Source organism: Dromiciops gliroides, chromosome 3, assembly GCF_019393635.1.
Source record: "Dromiciops gliroides isolate mDroGli1 chromosome 3, mDroGli1.pri, whole genome shotgun sequence".
In the NCBI taxonomy this organism is placed as follows: Eukaryota; Metazoa; Chordata; class Mammalia; order Microbiotheria; family Microbiotheriidae; genus Dromiciops; species Dromiciops gliroides.
Window position 1 is genome coordinate 181,493,383 of NC_057863.1, and position 13,527 is coordinate 181,506,909.

The 13,527-nt window shown below is 39.1% G+C and overlaps 1 protein-coding gene and 1 non-coding gene across 5 annotated transcripts in view; one reads left to right on the forward strand and one right to left on the reverse strand.

The window, feature by feature from the left end:
- The window catches only part of LOC122748995 (LIM and senescent cell antigen-like-containing domain protein 1), a 224,781-nt gene that overhangs the window by 99,194 nt on the left and 112,060 nt on the right, over positions 1-13,527 (reverse strand). The window lies entirely within an intron of this gene.
- LOC122752330 lies at positions 3,765-3,871 on the forward strand. The gene has a single exon (XR_006356089.1). It is a non-coding gene; the product is annotated as a U6 spliceosomal RNA (small nuclear RNA).

Sequence of the window (13,527 nt, forward strand, 5' to 3'; positions counted from 1 at the left end):
TGACAAAAGTTCTTGTGTGTGAGAAGAGAAAAAAATACAAGTTTGTTTTCTACATTCCAAGACGGGTTGAGTCAAGAGCCAAAAACTCCTGTTGTCTGAGTACCATGGGCAACAAACATGGCTCCTCTCCCTTTCCTGTAATTCAAAGGTATGTACTCGAAATCTGCTCTTTCCTCCCCACCCCCAAGTAGGTACTACAAGCCATGAACTTTGGTACTAAGCTTATTGCTGTCAAAAATGTGCCTCTCATTCTAAAATTATTCTCATCAGGTCACTGAAATGTTCACCAGCTCCTATGGAAACAGTGTAATCTGGATTCCAACAGCTAAAAGGCTCCATTGTTTCATTTATGAAATCCTAAACTTTTTTCCATTTCCCTTTGCTCCCCTAACTCAGGCACAAGGCAATTTCCACATCAAACCTCAGCTCATGATCCACTTATTTCAAGTGATATCTCATTCGACAAAATTTCAGAAGAATGGTATAGTCTGTACATTGGACTTTGTTAATAGGCGTTAACCCAGATTTCACAAAGAAACATATAATTGTTTGAACTTTTCTGGATTATTCTGTAAGACCCAGACAAAGAGATGCACAGCACGTAGAAGGACTTAAACACAACAAAGGAGAAGACAATAAGAAAGAAGTTACATTAAACAGTCGACAATAATTCCCTTCTAACCAAACATATATTACAAACTGTTTACTGAGTAAGATATTAAACACACTAACAGAATTAAAGAAAAGAGTTTGGCTTCAAAGAAGAATTTGAATAGCATCTGAGCTGGTGAAGGGTACAGTATACTTACTCTAGGTGAGAGGAGTCATATTAAAAGAAAATAGTAATTTGATTTAAAGATAAGGAAATCGAAAGGCCTAATTTTGTCTCCTAAGTACTTACTACCACCAGGTAGTTGGCATTTTAAATGACAATGCTTTTAAAAATGCATGCATGCGGGGGCAGCTAGATGGCGCAGTGGATAAAGCACCGGCCCTGGATTCAGGAGGACCTGAGTTCAAATCCAGCCTCAGACACTTGACATTTACTAGCTGTGTGACCCTGGGCAAGTCACTTAACTCCCATTGCCCTGCAAAAAACAACAACAAAAATGCATGCACGCATGTGTACACATATTTTATATGTATGTATATACACATATGTGTGTATATACATATTGTGTATGTATATATGTGTATATTTATTTATAACCTCATTTGATCTTCATAAGGATCTCAGTAGGTGATATTATTATTCCCATTTAACAGATGAGGAAAGGAGGCTGAGAGAGAGGAACAGGATGAGAGCATTTAAGTGGTACAGTGAACACTGGCCTTGAGTCAGGAAGATCTGAGTTCAAATAAAGCATCAGATACATACTAGCTGTATGACCCCGGGCAAGTGCCTTGTTTTCCTCGATTTCCTCAACTGTAAAATGGGAATAATAGCATCTACCTTCCAGAGTTGTAGGATCAGATGAGATAATAATTGTGACAGGCTTAACATAGTACCTGGCATATATAAATGGTTTTTTTTTTTTTTTTTTTTTTAGTGAGGCAATTGGGGTTAAGTGACTTGCCCAGGGTCACACAGCTAGTTAAGTATTAAGTGTCTGAGGCCGGATTTGAACTCAGGTACTCCTGACTCCAGGGCTGGTGCTCTATCCACTGCGCCACCTAGCTGCCCCTGGCATATATAAATGTTAATGATGATGATGATGATAGAATTTGCCCAGGGTCACACAGCTAATAAGTGTTTGAGGCAGGATTAGAACTTAGATTTCCTGATTCTAAATCCAGCACCCCCCCAACTTTCAAGCAACCCAGCTGCATCACTAAGAAGCTATTTTTTTAAGGTATTTTTTTCTATTTTATTTTATTTTATTTTACATATAAGGTATTTTATTTTTTCCATTACATGTAAAGATAGTTCTCAACTTTTGTTTATACAAGCTTTACAATTTCAGATTTTTCTCCCTCCCTCCCCTCCTTCCCCCCTCCCCTAGACAGCAGGTAATCTGATATAGGTTATATCTATATATCTATATACATATACACATAATAACATTAATCCTATTTCTGCATTAGTCCTGTTATAAGAGAAAAAATCAGAGCAATGATGAAAAACCTCAAAATAGAAAAAAAAAAACCAGCACCAAAAACAAAAGAAATAGTATGGTTCATTCAGCATCTATACTCCACAGTTCTTTTTTTTTTTTTTCTTGGATTTGGAGATCCTAAGAAGCTATTTTTAATTATAGCTTTTTATTTGGTCCAGATTCTATGATTTAATTGGGTTGGGTACAGGAACTCCCCTTACCAATGTAGGTCGGTAACTATTGTGCAATTTAGAGTGTTGGAATGAAAGGGTAAGTGACTTTCCCAAGGTCATGAGTAAGAGGGAATTTGAACCCAGGATGACAGCTTCCTATCTACTATTCAAACCTGCCTTTCAACATAACTCAATCAAATTAGGTTGTTCCTGCAGCCTAACTTAATTATGAGCTGAACTTAAGTTACTGAAGATGAAGTTACCTGGTACTGAAATATAGCACCTTGATGACTTTGTCCCTATTTGGGGACGTTCACTCTGGTCAACATGATTTTGTGGCAGATGGCATTTTGCTTACATAGTTCACAACTCCAAAGCTCAGGTCTCCAGGCCCTGGCCCCCTTAGTCTTCATTTCTAAGACCTTTTGTTTTGTTTTGTTTTTTAGTGAGGCAAGTGGGGTTAAGTGACTTGCCCAGGGTCACACAGCTAGTAAGTGTTAAGTGTCTGAGGCCAAATTTGAACTCAGGTCCTCCTGACTCCAGGGCCGGTGCTCTATCCACTGCGCCACCTAGCTGCCCCTCTAAGTCCTTTCTAATGAAAACAAAATATATATTTTGTTCTACTTCAACCTTTTTATTTTCTTTCTCAGATCTGAGACCTCTTCAGGGAATTTTTACTATTTCTTTGCTTTTCTCAGGATCTTCTAAACACATTTTCAAAATAACAGAAGAGTTTTTACATGATGTTAACATAAATTGTTTCTTCTCACTCAGTTTTTTGGATAAGGGAACCAATGCAGAGATCTCAAATAACTTATGGTCACACACAGAACACTAAAACTGAGGTCTCTTGATGTATAATATATTGGTGTCTTCCCAAAACATCAGCTTGCAACCCTAGCATATGGCCCCCTACCTGCTATAGCAGCATTAACTGAGTTAAAATATAAAGAGTGCTTTGCAAATTTTAAAGTATTATGCTCTCATCATTAGTACAGGGATTCTTGCTTAAGGTAGAGGCTGAAGTAGATGATCTCTCAAAGGTCTTACTCAAATGAGAGATTCTATGATTCCATAGTTCCTAATCTAGGGCTTAGAACCATCCCTATCCTTACTTCCACCCCCATATCTCTCTCTCTCTCTCTCTCTCTCTCACACACACACACACACACACACACACACACACACACACACATACACACACAGAGTATTCTTTTGTGTCTGAATATTCAAAAGTTCAAAAAGCAGTGGAGCAGAGTTTAGCCCTAGCAGCTGAAGGCCTCTCCCTCTCCCTCCCTCCCCACCTCCTTTCCCCCCTCCCCCTTGGCCATGTCCAGACACAGTCTGGACAAGGAGATTGTAAATCGATGCCATTCCCATTTGGCGCTTGTCTTTGCCCTTCCAAATTGACATCACATCCAGGCATAAATGGCAATTTGGTGCCCATTTGTTTCTAATCTGCTTCCTAACATATGTTATAAATAAGTACATGGAATTGCTTGCTTAGTCAGCATATATACTAAAACTGGAATGAGACAGAAGATTATCATGGCCTCTGCAACAAGGATAACACCTGAATTGTAACAGTTTTGTTTTTCTTGTTTTCTCAACGAAGGGGAGAGGAGGTAGGAGGGAGATAAAATGGCTCTTCACTTAAAAACAAAATAAAATGCAATTAAAAATAATTGAGCACATACAGGATTTTTTAGGTAAAGAAAAGCCACCTTTGAACATTTCTGTCCAACATAGGGAATTCTAATATGCCCCTTTGGCTAATTTCCTCATTATGGTCTACAGTGAAAGAAAAGTAGTCAAACTGATGCCCTTCAAATTAACGGAAATCTTGGTTTTTCTGAGGTCATCTGGTTGGATTCAGATAACCATGTCTCTGTGGTTTCCTTGGAGGCTGTATCTGAATATTCACGAATGTTGCCAAGAATTCTAACTACCAAGGCCAGATGTTCGCTTCTAAATTAATTGTCCTTTTCAGAGAACTTCCATGGCAACTGTAAAGATAATGCCAGCCAAAAGAAGCAGCAGAGGCCACAGAGACCCACGACTTCAGGAGGCAGTGTTACTGAGATGATGACAACAAGAATATCTAGCATTTATATAGCACGTTAAGGGTTCAGAGCGAGAGGCTTGCAAACAGTCATTTTACTCATACTCTCTGGGCAAATAATATATTGAAGACAGAGAGTTAGCAAAGAATATGAGATAAAATTAAGAGTGAACATTACCTGTGTCTAACTCCTGGGTAGAAAGGCACAGATGGAACAATCAGGATCCCAGATTTAGAGCTATGAGGAGTCTTAGAGAACCATCCAGTTGAATCTTCTTATTTTACAGATGAGGAAAAAATGTGGCCCAGAAGGAAATGACTTGCTAAAATCAAATAGGTAGACGTATCGGAGCTAGGATCTGAATCCAAGACATTGGACCCTTCAGCTAACATTCTTCTCATTTCACTACTCTTTTCTTCCCCTTCTAACTCCTTCCTGGGCCAGCTAGGTGGATAGAACACTGGGCTTGGAATCAGGAAGACTCAGCTTCATGAGTTCAAATCCAATCTTAGGCGCTTCCCAGGGCAAGGCACTTAACCTGTTTTGTCTAAGTTCCTCATCTGTAACATGAGCTGGAGAAGGAAATGACAAACCACTTCAGGATCTTTGTCAAGAAAACCCCAAATGGGGTCAAGAAGCGTTGAATATGACTGAAAAGGCCTGAACAACAATAAACCAGAAGACCATTATTCATTAACTATTTCTTTAAATTGAATAATCCTTGTTCCTTTCACCATTCCTTCTTTATAGGCCTTATTTTCCAATTTTTAACTTATGTTTATATTTCTCCAAACTTTTCCCACTTTAAGTTGTGAAGCAATTAAAAATCAAAACCAGAAAAACCCTGATAGAAGATTCAGGACAGAGACCTGACCTAGGATAAATTATCGTCAAATAAATAAACGAACGAATGAATAAATATACAACTTACAACTATTCCTGTCTTCTGTAATATTTTCAAAATTACTTTCATAGTGTGAGATTAAAATTGGATATTAGATCATAAATCTCCCCTACTTAACCTGGCGTCCCTGGGTGGGCTCGAACCACCAACCTTTCTGAAAGGTTAAGTAGGGGAGATTTATGATCTAATATCCAATTTTAATCTCACAATAGTAAGATCAAATGACATAATATTTGTAAAAGTGCTTAGCACAGAGACTGGCACATGATTAGCACTATATCAATGCTTTTTCTCTTTCCTCCTTCCCCTAACACTTAACTCCCTAGTGTGCTAGATGGTGAAGTGGACAGAATCTAGGACTTGGAGTCAGGAAGACTTGAGTCTGAATCTTGGCTCAGATACTCCCTACCTATATGACCCTGAACAAGTAATTTAAAATGGAAATTATAATGACAGTACTTCACAGGAACTTAAATGTCTGTGCAAATCTTAAAGCACTACATAACTGTTAACTACTAACATCATCATGTTATTATTGTCCTATGAATGCAGACTCACAAAATAGAAAGAAAATATTTTTTAATTCGATAAGTGGCTTTAGGACTTAAAACTCCAAGGATACTTCACTGTGACTTTCTCCTACTCTTCTTTTGTCTGACATGATAGTTAACCACTGACCGAACACCTATCTTGTAATAATAGGCCAGGATACCACTGTACAACTGCTGAAAACGATTTGATAAGAGAGATGATTTTTAAAAATGTTATTAAATAGTCTCAATGGCAAGCTCAACTTTGTAATTTGCTCTCTGGTCCTTTCAGGGTCTTTTCAATTTCAATCCCTCTTAGAGAATCATAGTTTTAAGTTAGCCAACTTTCCAAGTGCTATTTCTGCCCCCATGTGGTTTATTAAGTCATCAATTTTTGGGAAACCACGGGGAAGGAAGACTATGTATGAAAATCAACCCACAAACATTTATTAAATGCTTACTATATGCCAGGTATTGTACTAAGTGCTGGAGATACAAGAAAGGCAAAAACAAATCCCTCCAGGGTCTTACTAACACACAGTAGGACCTCAGCTCATCTAGTCCAATCAGCAGGTTTTAAAGATGCAGAAAATGAAGCCCAGAAAAATTAAACGACTTGGTCAACATCACATACATAGTAAGAGTCAGAGTCAGAATTCAAACTCAGGTCCTCGGACTCAAAATCCAGGATTCTTTCCACTGCCTCCCTCTCAAGCCATATCAATTTGTCATTTCAGTCCTCAGTGATATATCATAGAAAGCTTTTACAGAAAAAAATTTTTTAAAAAAATTTCTGCATTAGTCATGTTGTGAAAGAAGAATCAGAACACAAGGAAAAAACCTCAAAAAAAAAAGGAAAAAAAGAAAAAACAACAATCAAAAAGTAGAAACAGTATGGTTCAATCTGCATTCAGAATCCATAGTTCTTTTTTTTTTTTGGTGGATGTGAAGAACATTTTCCATCATGAGTTCTTTGGAATTGTTTTGGATCATTGCACTGCTGAGAAGAGCCAAGTCTATCATGGTTGATCATGACACAATGTTGCCATTACTGATTACAGAAAATTTTAAGAGCATCCCTCCTCACCTGGGGAATGGTAACTAGTGAAATGATGGACAAGTGTGCTAAGTAGCTTTTAGTGGTAGTAAAAATAAATACAACTTAAAATGAAACAAAAAAGTGAGTAATTGTCATTTGAGGAAATACCTGAACAAATTATGGTGTTCAAATGTATAATTCAGGCTTGGCTTGTTCCCAGGATCATGAATGGAAATCTGGCAGGGTAGCACTTATTACTTAGCTCCTGGGTCAGACAGTTCTATACAGGGTTCCTCCAGACACCAGTTTTTCCAATATGACTGTACTTGAGTTTCTTTTCCCAAACTTCCTCAAGAGCAATAATTACCACAAGAACTTGAGAAATTCTGGGTAGCCTGTTCAGCCCCGAGGCAGATACCTGGGCTCTATGGAGTCTCTTTCTTTTTTTTTTTTAATTTTTTTGGGGGTAATTTTTGCAGGGCAATGAGGGTTAAGTGACTTGCCCAGGGTCACACAGTTAGTAAATGTCAAGTGTCTGAGGCTGGATTTGAATTCAGGTCCATCTGAATCCAGGGTCACTATGCCACCTAGCTGCCCCTATCGAGTTTTACAGAATCATAGATTTACAGCTGACAGGAAGCGGGGAGGGGACACTTCAGAAGTCACAGAATTCAGCCTCTTCATTTTACTAATCAGGAAATTAAGGCACTGAGAGATTAAGAGTGATTAGCTGAGATAGGATCTGAGCATGTTTTCCTGATTCCAAGTCCAGTGTTCTGCCCACCACTCTAAATTGCCTCTTGATACCTACTATCACCATCATGGAAATATCTCCTCTGAGACCCGGCCAAGCTCATGTTACAAATGTAGTGGAATATTACTGCAACCTTAAGAAACGAATATGAACAATTCTGAGAACTGAATGGATCAATATAGGATAAAGTAAGGAGAACCAGGAAAATAATATACATGAATATGATAGAGTAAATGAAAACAAATATTACAAGGCAGCCCAATTTCTGACTAATCTTAACGACCAATCTGGGCTCTGCAGAACAAATGCTAAAAGCAATAGATGACTTTTATGTATGTAAACACTTTAAAGTTTACAAGGCAATTTACCTACATGATCTCATTTGCTCTTCTCAACAACTCTGGGAGGCAGGGGATATTACTATCACACATCTAATAAGGGAAGAAAAGGCTAAGGGAGATTCAATTATTTGCCCAGCATGATACAGGTGATCATGGTCCAAAGCAAGATCCATGCCCAGGTCTTCTTGACCCTATTTACTATAATATGATGCCTCTGATGAAATACACTTGCTAGATGGACATTTCTAAAATACATATCTGGCTGGGCCTCAGTTTCCTCATTTGTTAAATAAGGGGACTGAACTATTTGTCTTGAGGTTACTTCCAAAGTCTTTAATGGTTCCCTGTTATTTCTAGGATAAAATACAAACTCTTCTATTTGACAGTTAGAGTCCTTCACAACATGCCTCTAACCTATCTTCCCAGACTTATTACTGCTTATTACACACTCTACATTCAAGCCCAATGGCCTGTCTGCTGCTCCTTCTATATAAAAGTCTCTCTTTTCTCTGAACTTTTGCCAACACTCTCCCACATATCTGGAATTCTTTCCCTCCTCTCCTCGACCTCTCAGAATCCTTAACTCCCTTCAAAGCTCAGTGCAGAGACCATCGCCATTATTAGTATTGTTTAGTCATTTTCAGAATTGTCCGATTCATTGTTACCCTGTTTGGGCTATTCCTAGCAGAGATACTGGAGGGGTTTGCCATTTCCTTTGCCAGCTCATTTTACAGAAGAGGAAACTGAGGCAAATAGGGTTAAGTGACTTGCCCAGGGTCACATAGCTAGTAAGTGTCTGAGGCTGCATTTGAACTCAGGAAGATGAACCTTCCTGACTCCAGGCCCCACACTCCATCTACCGTGCTACCTAGCTGTTATTAGACCCTTTCAGATCTTCCCAGATATCCCAGTTGTCACTAGTTTCTTTATCCCTTCTACAATTACTTTTGTATATTATACTTTGTAAGTGTGAAGTATATGTTTTTGTACATACTCACATATATATGTATATATACACACATACACATATACACACACTTTGTATTTACTTAGGAGGACTGGGTTTTTTTATTTTTTGCCTGTAAAATTTTCTGATGACCCCACATAGAAGGGATTTTAAAATGTTTGATTCATTCAACACCTTCTCTCCTCTAGGTATAGAAGAGGAGAGAAGGGAATCTATAGATGCAACAGGTTGTCAAGAATAACAACAGCCTCATGACCTCCTTGGGGGCAGGGACCATGTTTTTGCCTTTTTCTGTATCCTTGGTTTTTAGCACACAGTTGGCCTGGCACATAGTAAAGCTTAATTAAGTGCTTACTGACTTAGCAATTGTTTGGTCTTGTTTAATTGGTGGTTTTCCCCCCCATTATGATACAAGGGAGGATTCATTGAGGGGAGATACACAGGGAAAGGAATGTGGTGTACAAACAAAAAGCATGAATAAGCCCTTTTTTTTTTTTTTTAAAGAGCCTAGACAAAGGGGGAAAAGAATGTTTAACAGCTACTCAGTGGAAGAATACTGAATCAGAAAGTTATTAGAGGTAAACTGTTGGTAAAGGATAAAGATCAGAATGGAAAACATCTGAGACTGAGACATTAAAAAAAACAGTTATAAGATTAATAACAATGGCAACTCAAGGGGTAGGCTGGGCTCCTGCCAAATCCAATTGGAACAGTTTAATAAAGAACCTTTCATAGCCTAAGATTAAAATACCAAGCATAAATATTTAGCACAAACAGGGAATAGAAAAGGCCAGCAGACAAGCGTTTGACTAGATCTATATGCGAAAACATTCACTAGCCTTTTAGGGCAATGTCTGGGGGCTCTCTAATTTCACTATAGAAGTGAAGATCATTCCGAACACCCAGGCGAAAGCAAAATGAACCCCATAACTATACTGCAATGGACTCCGTGGAGGTGAGTTTGGCTGTATGTCATTGAAATCATGTCTCAGTCCACACTGCCTCCCTCCCTTGTCCCATTCCTCAAGATGCCACCCTGCATTTACAATACCTCCCATGATTCCCCATTACTGACACTTGACAATTGGACTCTAAGGGTCTCTGTTTCTTCCTCTCACTTTGAAGGGCATCACTAGTAACCCGGAGCTGAAGAAAAATAAAGAATAGAACATTACAGAATTAAACATGTACTAGGTGTCAGACATTGTGCTGTGTGCTTTACAAATATCATCTTGTTTGATCCTCGTGACAACTCTGGGAAGTAGGCGCAATCTGATGATTTTTTGGTTGAGGTAACTGAGGCAAACAGCAGCTGAGGGCCTGCCTAAGGTTTCTGAACCGAGGTCTTCTTGACTCCAGGACAAGCTCTCTGTTCACTCTGTCACCTATCATATTCTTCTGCTATTATGTTAGCTGGACCTGGGGGGAAATGAAATTCCCTGATATAATCCCTTCTTCTTGAAAGGCTCATTCATAATTGTTGAGGTGTGGCTTTGCACTTGACCATCATTTCCTTTGCCTTGCAGCCTCAAGTACAGAGTTTCAATTAATTTCAAGCTTTTGATCTGGTAGGCAGATGGGTCAGAGATGCCAGGTGTTCTGTTGAATAAATAGCCATGTGGTGCAATGGAAAGAAAGTTGGAGTTTACAACAGAGGCTCTGAGTTCAAATTCCCTTTGCAACACTCCCTCCCTATAGGGCCTTGAGCAAGTCACCTGGTTTTTTTTCCCCTCAGTTTCTTCTGTAAAATGACTAGATGTCTTCTGAAGTCCCTTTCCATCTCTACATCTATGATCCTCTGGTTCTGCTGTTCAATCATTTCAGTCATGTCTAACTCTTTGGTTTTTTTGTTGTTGTTGTTTGTTTGGGTTTTTTGTGAGCAATGGGGGTTAAGTGACTTGCCCAGGATCACACAGCTATTAAGTGTCAAGTGTCTGAGGCCGGATTTGAACCCAGGTACTCCTGAATCCAGGGCCAGTGCTCTATCCACTGCGCCACCTAGCCGCCCCATGTCTAACTCTTTGTGACCGCATTTGGGGTTTTCTTGGCAAAGATCCTAGAGCGGTTTGCCATTTCCTTCTCCAGCTCATTTTCTAGATGAGGAAACTGAGGCAGAGTGAAGTGATTTGCCCAGGGTCATACAGCGAGTAAGTATCTGAGGTTGGATTGGAACTCAGGCCACCTAGTGGCCCTCTGATCCTAAGCACCCTCAAGAGAGGCCGGAAGGAGCCACCAGAAGTCTTGGCTTTATTTGACTATATACTGTGTTATCAGGACAACTTACAGACTGAGAATCTTGGGTCAAGAAGACGGTAATTTTTAGCACTGTTTTTCTTCCTGGATTGAAAACAAGGCAACTATTTAGTGGCAGTTGTAAAGATCCTGGTTTTGCTGCTAAAGTCTCTCCTGACCCCAAGCCCCAAATCAAACTAATTCTTGTTTAAATATGCTTCAATACAGCAGTCAGATGCTAACATCGCAGGCACGAAAGCAGCCTAGAAGCATGGGCTCCATTTGGCAGTCTGAGAAGGAAAGCCCCCAAGTTCCAGAATGTTAAACCATCCATCCATCCATCCATCCATTTAACACTCCATTGCAGTCCTGCTAAAACAGGATTCGGCTGAGCAATGTAATTGACTGGATGGAAAAAAAAAAGTAGATCCTTGGAGATGAGTATCTTTTCGATTATTCTAACCATCTAAACAGAACATTGTATAAAGATGTATTTCATGAGAGATGCATTTCAAGAGAATACCCAAAAGGCATAGGCAGTGGACTGGATGTTTTTTAGAGAAGGGGGCAGCTAAGTGGATCAGTGGATAGAGTGCTGGGTCTGGAGTCAGGAAGACTCCTCTTCCTGAGTTCAAGTCAGGTCTCAGACACTCAACTAGCTGTGTGACCCTGGGCAGGTCATTTCACCTTGTTTGTTTGCCTCAGTTCCTCATCTGTCAAATGAGCTGGAGAAGGAAATGGCAAACCCCTTCAGGATCTTTGCCAAGAAAACCCCAACTGGGGTCACAAAGAGTCAGACACAACTGAACAACAAAAATAGAAAAAAGAAAAGCATCGGCTTTCATTATTTAAGTCAATGCCTATAAAAGTACAAAAGATTTTAAAGGGGAAGAGAAAGCATGGAAGAGAATAAACATTGATTGTCTCCCTCTGAATCACATTGAGTACTTTACAAATATTATTTCAATTGATGAGCAGGAAGAGTTCAGAGAAACCTGGAGGGTCTTACGTGAGCTGATGATGAGTGAGATGAGCAGAACCAGAAGAACATTGTACACAGTATCATCAACATTGAGTGTTGACCTACTGTGATGGACTATATTCTTCTCACCAATGCAATGGTACAGAAGAGTTCCAGGGAACTCATGATAGAAGAGGATCTCCAAATCCAAGAAAAAAAAAGAAAGAAAGAACTGTGGAGTATAGATGCTGATTGAACCATATTATTTCTTTTGTTTTGGGTGCTGTTGTTTTTTTTTTTCTCTATTTTGAGGTTTCGCATCACTGCTCTGATTCTTTCTCTTGTAACAGGATTAATGCAGAAATAGGATTAATGTTATTATGTGTATATATATATATATATGTGTGTGTATATATCTATCTATCTATCTATATGTATACGTATAGAGATATATAGATATAACCTATACCAGATTACCGGCTGTCTAGGGGAGGGGGGAGGGAGGGGAGGGAGGGAGAAAAATCTGAAATTGTAAAGCATGTATAAACAAAAGTTGAGAACTATCTTTACATGTAATGGAAAAAATAAAATATCTCATTAAAAAAAAACAAAAAACAAAAAACAAATATTATTTCATTTTCTCTTCACAACTACCTGGTGAGTTAGATGCTATTATAATGTTCATTTTACAGTTGAGGAAATTAAGGCAGATGGAATTAAGACTCTGAAGTGACTTGCCCAATGTCACACAATTACTATGGGTCTAAGGCTGAATTTGAACTCAGGGTCTTCCTGATTCCAAGAACAGTGCATTAGCCACTTCACTATTAGCTACCTCAAAAATAAATTAAAAATGCAAGATCACCCCCACAAAAAAACCCCCAAAACTTCCCTAACTACTAACAGGAAAATTCTTATTAAGTAGAGAATGTTATGTTCCATTACAGTCGAGCAATAGGTATATATGACTACTCTCTCTCTCTCCTCCCAGATTTTCTTCCTCCCAAGATATCACAGTTTCCAAGCAAAATTCTGGGTTTGGTTTTTTTTGTGGTTTTTTTTTTTTGGTGAGGCAATTGGGGTTGTGACTTGGCCAGGGTCACACAGCTAATAAGTGTTAAGTGTCTGAGGCCGATTTGAACTCAGGTCCTCCTAACTCCAGGGCTGGTGCTCTATCCATTGGGCCATTTAGCTGTTCCCCAAGCAAAACTTTGAAACCTGCAAAATATACTTTTTGTATCTAGGCTTGCTCCAGGTCTCTTTGATCCTCTACTCTCTCTTTCTCATTCATTCATTCATTCATTCATTTATTTTTGCAGAGGCAATGAGGGTTAAGTGTCAAGTGTCTGAGGCTGGATTGGAACTCAGGTCCTCCTGAATCCAGGACGTGTGCTTTATCTCTCTGTCTCTTTGTCCAAGACCTGACACCTTACCTTACTGGTAATTACCCTAGATACCCAGGGCACT